This window comes from Coptis chinensis, chromosome 4, assembly GCF_015680905.1.
Source record: "Coptis chinensis isolate HL-2020 chromosome 4, ASM1568090v1, whole genome shotgun sequence".
Lineage (NCBI taxonomy): Eukaryota > Viridiplantae > Streptophyta > Magnoliopsida > Ranunculales > Ranunculaceae > Coptis > Coptis chinensis.
This window is the reverse complement of record NC_141459.1, coordinates 92,152,585-92,158,986: the sequence shown is the minus strand read 5'-3', so window position 1 is coordinate 92,158,986 and position 6,402 is coordinate 92,152,585. Positions and strand designations below refer to the sequence as shown.

At 33.3% G+C, this 6,402-nt stretch overlaps 1 long non-coding RNA gene across 1 annotated transcript; it reads left to right on the top strand.

Annotated features, from left to right (window-relative positions):
• The first annotated feature begins 693 nt into the window (after positions 1-693).
• On the top strand, positions 694-1,773 carry LOC147505664 (uncharacterized). Its single transcript, XR_015220646.1, has 2 exons — positions 694-1,090; positions 1,413-1,773. It is a non-coding gene; the product is annotated as an uncharacterized LOC147505664 (long non-coding RNA).
• Positions 1,774-6,402: the final 4,629 nt, after the last annotated feature.

The window sequence follows — 6,402 nt, the reverse complement described above, 5'->3', positions numbered from 1 at the left end:
TAGAAAAATGTTGGAAAAGAAATTGATTAATGTTTGGGTGAGTCAAATACTAAACTCTAGCTTGACTCACCTAATTCAAACATTCACTTTCTAATTAACCCATTGGACAACACGGTTAGATTTTTGAAAAGCAGTTAAGACAAATGTTTGTGAATTATGAGTGACAATTATATAATTGGTTGTTGTGTATATGGTTTATTGGAATTTATGCACAGTAAAAGTGGTGGAACATTTTAATTATGATGGTAAATATATATTACAATTCCTCTTTAAGTGTACTGAATTTTTAAAATCCGAATTTTTATTTCAAAATATTTAATACCTGTACAAAACATATTATGTGTTATTAACGTATTGCGAATTTTTGATTGAATTTTTCTAACATCTAAACAAATGAAACTCGAATTATTTCCGTACCGAATAATTTTTGTATCCCGAATTGCTAACAAAGTCACTCAATTGAACAACAGAAAGAAAGAAGTAAAGAACAACCCAAATTAAATGAAAAAATAAAAAATAAAAAATAATAGACACCAAATTGAAAAAAAAAGGGCAAGTTAAATGACTGTCAATTGTTAGTTCAACTTTTCTATTTCCTATTTTTATTATTGGTTTATTTTTTCTTGAAAAACAGAAAAAGAAAAAAAAAAGAGGCATGACCGTATGACATGGTGATGTGGCCCAACCAATTGATCCCTTCATTCCCTTGACGACAGGATTTCTTGCCTCCAGGTGAAGTTTCACGGCACAAAACTGCCGAGGGGAAGCTAGAAGCAATCGTTAACATTCCTAGAAACTATGAAGCTCAAACCTTTCTTCTTACGTAGCCTTTGGGTTATACGTGAAATTGAATAGCTCTAGAGAATGTTACTTCCGAGTCTTTGACCACGTCTGATACATTATTTTCCAAGAGGCAGCCGCAGACCCATAGAGTAATCAAAGAAGTCAAGCATTGACTATTTCCTCGCACATAAGTGACATAACCAAGTATTTTCTATAAATACTAATTTCATTAAACAATTTTATATCACAACTTCACAAGGAAGAAAGAATATAACTATAGAAGAGAACATGGCAACTGATTGCAGTGGTAAGATAATACATATCTTTATTTATCTTTTTTCTATATAGACTTCTGTTGGCTCAATTCATGTTAGGAAATTGGATATTGCACCTTTCGTTTCTCAACGTCGTTTCTTCTGAAAACAGACCACATCTACGGATCTACCATGCCACTAAGCGCCTACTCTTCGCATTTCCCCAGATTTTGGACTAAACATCCACGTCATATTTTAAAAAATTTAGCCAATATTCAAGTCTGTTCAATGCGCTTTACCATCACAATATGTTACATCTTAACAATCTAAATTATTCTAATTTTGGTTTTCCATTCTGTTTGGCGATATTGCTAGATATGGGTAAGCAAATGTGGCCAGAGATGCTCGGTATCCGAGGAGAAGTTGCAGCAGCGAGGATCAGGAGACAGAGTCCCTATGTCCAAGTTGTCATCATAAGTGAAGGAGTGTATGTCCCCATGGATTTTCGCTGTGATAGGGTTCGAGTTTGGGTTGATGGAAGAGGCATTGTGAAACAAGTCCCCAGGATTGCATAATAGCACTCACAATTTACAACTGAGAATAAATACTGTGATGAAGATTATTATAGTGTGCTACTTCCTAATTTTTCTTCTTCTTCTTCTTATAATTGAGAATGAATATATAGAGGTTCTTCCATTTGTGATGATTTTGTTATATGAAAAAAAACTTCTTACTAGAGTTTAGTCATATTAAAATACCCACGCCGTGGAAATATAACACCGGTATGAGTTATTTTTTTTATTTTTTTATTTTTTGGTAATGGTTATGAGTTATTCTTCACACTAGATTTTTGGATCCGTTCAACTAACTGGGACCGTTTTTATATAATATTTTTTTTCATTTTATTATTATGTATCAAAAATCTTGCTTCCAAATTATATTGGAACTCATACAGTAAATTAATTGATCAAAGTTCTCAGTGCCAATAATTTGTTATGGCTATTAAACAAAGTTACAAACATAGAGCGCTGAGCAGAATCCATTAAAAAGTAAAGACTTATGTTGTTGGTCATCAACGTGGGAAAGACTAGCATAAAGGAGATCCACTGACATTTTCTTATAACACTTGCGGCTTCTAACCCCAATAATTGCAACATTTTGACCTACTAAATAAAACAATCAATTATATCTCTTTGCTTCCGCTTATACTTGTAAACGGCATATTAAAATGAGATTTTTATATATGAGAAGCCATAATTGGTTTTAATTTAAGGGTTTAATCTAAGTTTGTTTTTTCCTTAATCCAAAAACTACAAAAGAGAACCAACCTTAGAATACTCATTTTTTAGTATTTAATCTCAGAATACTCATATCGTCAAATAAAATTAAGCACAAAACAAAATTTTGTTGAAATCTTGCATATAGCATGTAGAGCTTATGCATCAAAATCGATTAAACAAAGATATGGAAATAAAACCCGATAAAGAAAACAATTACTTATATCTCTTTTTTGCTTCCACTTATACTCGGACCCGACATTAAAATGATATTTTCACAAATGAGAAGCCGCAATCGGTTTTAATCTAGGCTGGGTAATCGAAGCGTTCATTTTTCCCTTATTTAAAAAAAAATAAAAAAGAGAACTATTGTGTATGTATGTCTTGAGTGTTCAAACCAGCATATGAGAAGAATAAAGACAGAGATATTCAATATCATCAAAAGATGGTTGTATAGAATGGAGGTGAGCAAAATTTTTTTTTGTGGTTTTTCCCATAGAAAAGTTTTGGGGGTTTCTATCTCATTAAGGCTATCCCCATTATCATTCCCAAACAAGGCCACCCCAGGGTCCAACTCGAGGTGCTGAAACATCTCTTTCATCATAGTGGGACATATATCTAACAAAATAGGGAAGTATGGGACCCAAAAGACCCCATCTAATGGTAGGTAATCATTCTCACCAAAGTATGGCTTGGTAGATCCAAGTGTTTGGAGAGTTTATGCAATTTTGTTAAGTGCAATCAATACTATGAGATCTATCCAAAAATCAGCCAAAAGTCAATAACTGCGGCTGTGCTTCTAAATTTGATATGGTACTGCACAATTGGCTGGCCCAATTGATACTATTGGGCTTATGGATAATGGGCAATTGGGCTGGCTTTGTGCCGGAGGCGTGACGAGTTGTTTCGTGCTGAAGGTGCACGTATGCTTTGCGTAGAAGGCGCGTCAAGGTCTCGTGGGCCGTAGGCATGGGCATACCCTAGTAATAAATACATGGTCACTTATGCCATCTTTCTCAGCATCCTTAATGCAATGATAAGTTCGAAATCCGTGTAGTTGAAATCTCATTATCAACTTATGCATTATTTTTTCATGTGATAACACGCTAAAAGTCTCTCATTATCAAGATGATGTTCCCTAATCCTCCGACCATTTTCGTTCCTATCAATGACCTTACTACATCATAAATAATGTTCCGAAGAGATGATTTAATTTAATTCCATAGTTAACATGAGTAGAATGTTTTGGTGAAGAAATTTTATGACATACAAATGGGAAAATGGAGATTCATACAATGTCTATTGAAAAGCATCTATCAAACATCATAAAATTCGTTCCATGTCAATATAATCTCAGTTTTACTCAAAGAAAAACGCTTGGGTTTCAGACTCTTGTCAAATGTAATGTCCGGTTCAGTTGTACAATGATTTATGCAGGAGAAAGGGGATTTTTGATGCAAGGTGATATGTTTGATCAAATGACTCTTCAATTATAGCATATATGTAAACTGAAGAAATATCAGAGCCTATGTTATGATCAAACGACACTATGCTCAGAGCCTCAGACCCCTCTACATATATGTTATACATGAAGAGAATTTAAAATTATAATCGTAGAGAACGTCCATTGTTTCTATTTCGGGATTTTTTTTGTAAGGTCTAACAATTGAATGCCATCTTGTTAACTAATGATAACCAACAACATGTTGAAATACGTTTGCAGCATTGATCTTGCTAAAGACAAATAAGACCGCTTTTAATTTAAATAAACTTTCTATAGCATGATATATTGATATAAGGAGATGAATCTGTCTTGGTCTCATAGCATGGAGCTGAATCCCACTTCTGGAGTATGGACCAAGATGCCCAAGTGCAAAATTGTGGAGCAGATGCAAGTGCATTATAAAGTACTGAAACCATTGCCAAAGTACATGTACGCATTCACTTCACACGACATAGAATAAATAAAAGTAAAAGTAAAAACAAAAACTAATATAAGACTATCCATCATACCAAGAACTTAAGACAAATAAAATCACCTTAGTAGTTGGATATAATCTAATAAACTCCAAAAAGCAATGTGATCAAACCACAAACCAAAGTATCCAAATTTTGTACGATCTGACAATTAAATTCTTCCAGTAAAATTGAACGAAACCCCTGTTCATATATAATTTACAGATATATATTGATGATCAATAAATAAGAAATTCAAGCTCATGTTCAACATTACATACCAAGACACAATTATATTAAAGGGACGGACACAATTTAATTATTATTATCTCATTGTGTTAATTAGGGCACAAACTTGAGCAACATTACTTGTATTGCTGCTAGCTGGACCTGCAAGCAGTCCCGTATTGAATAATTTGAGATAGCGTCGTAGCATTGTAGCCTTCAATCAAGTCTTCATTGACAAAGTTGATATATGTTGTATGGACACGTTGCATTGCTCACTGTGTCTCCATAGTAGCATAGTTGATCAGTAGCTCTATAGGCTTTATACGTTGCAAGGTTATAGACATATTTATATAATAAGCTACATAAATAAAATATTATTTCAAAATAAATAAATTACAAAAGAATAGGAAAAAGGCAGTCCAAATCTATAGATTGAACTGAAATAGGAAATTAAGTACAAAATTGAACTGAAAATTTTGACACTATAGCAATGACGTACAGTACGTGGTGCACTATATTCAGATTTTCTATTAAGGTTGTCCATCATGGCATACATCCTCAAATGTAGGCTTGTGTAGGCTTTATTTGGCTTAACTGCTGAGGTACAAGTTAGTAAAAGTGAGTTCCTGAAAATGGAAGAAGGGCTTAATAAGTTGTTTCAAGGTGTTTCCTGTCACTCGTACAATTCAAACTTAATAATCAGCTAAGTATAAAATGTGTTTGGACATAAAGAATGAAAGCAACTCAATTGTTTATTGTTATAATATCCAATAACAGTGACCCAACGTAGTTCTTGTTACTTTCCACACTTTTTTAAGAGTGGAACATGAATATTTTACGGAGACTCCTACAATCACTTTGGCACCACCAAATTCTCATTGCATGTTCAGCATTCAAAGCCAAGAAAACTCATGAGCTGCTCACTATCCTCATATAATCTACCACTCATTGGTTACCAATCTATGTATTATTCTCCTAATCCAACCACACCTATGCTTGAAAATTTCTTGGTAGGTAAAATACTTGGTTAGTTATGTAAAATATTAAATTTCACATAAAATGGTAAGTAAAATATTTGGTTGATTATGCAATTTTGAAAATGGTAAGTAAAAGAAGAACACTTAACCAACCACGGGACAAAAAATATTATTACGCTATTAATCCTAGATTCTCATGTGTGGGAAGAAAAACAAACTATTAATACTTTATAAATAGCATGTAAAAAAAACAACATAATTTACTTGATAGAGTAGATGTCCTCACATATAAATATGACCTCTGGTTAAAAAAATGCAATGCAATGTTGGTGTTTACCATAGTAACTTGATTGTCTGCATCTGTATAAGGCATTCTTCTCCAATCCTGACGATTTCTTGCTAATTGATGCAACAAGGTTATGGACATATGAAAACTGTTTAAAAAATAATAATCCATGATATTCAAGTGAATAAATTGTTAGAAAATTGGAATACAAACCTAAATAATCAATTGGATACAAATTTTGAGACCTTATTGTACCTTTCTAGTAATCATGAAGCCTTTTTGCAAAATACCATAGTTTGTTTACTTAATGTCATATCACAAAGGCCCTTTTGGTGGTTTTAATAAATTAATTCTACAAACTCCAATCCTATGGTAGTATGGCATCCTCATCGATAAAAATCTTAATATGGTGCTGTTGAATTTTGATTTTTGAATCAAGTGATTAGAACTATGTAAGACACCAAGTGAAAAGAGGTAGGCTAGCTAGATTTTGTAGAAAGAAGAAATTTATCATCATGAGTTTAATTGCCTCCACCTCCAGTGTCTATAATAGGGTTAACTAGTATTACCCCCCTACTAGATGAGCCAATTAGGATGTCCCCCTTACTAGATGGGGAAATTAGGGTCTCCCCCCTAAGTAC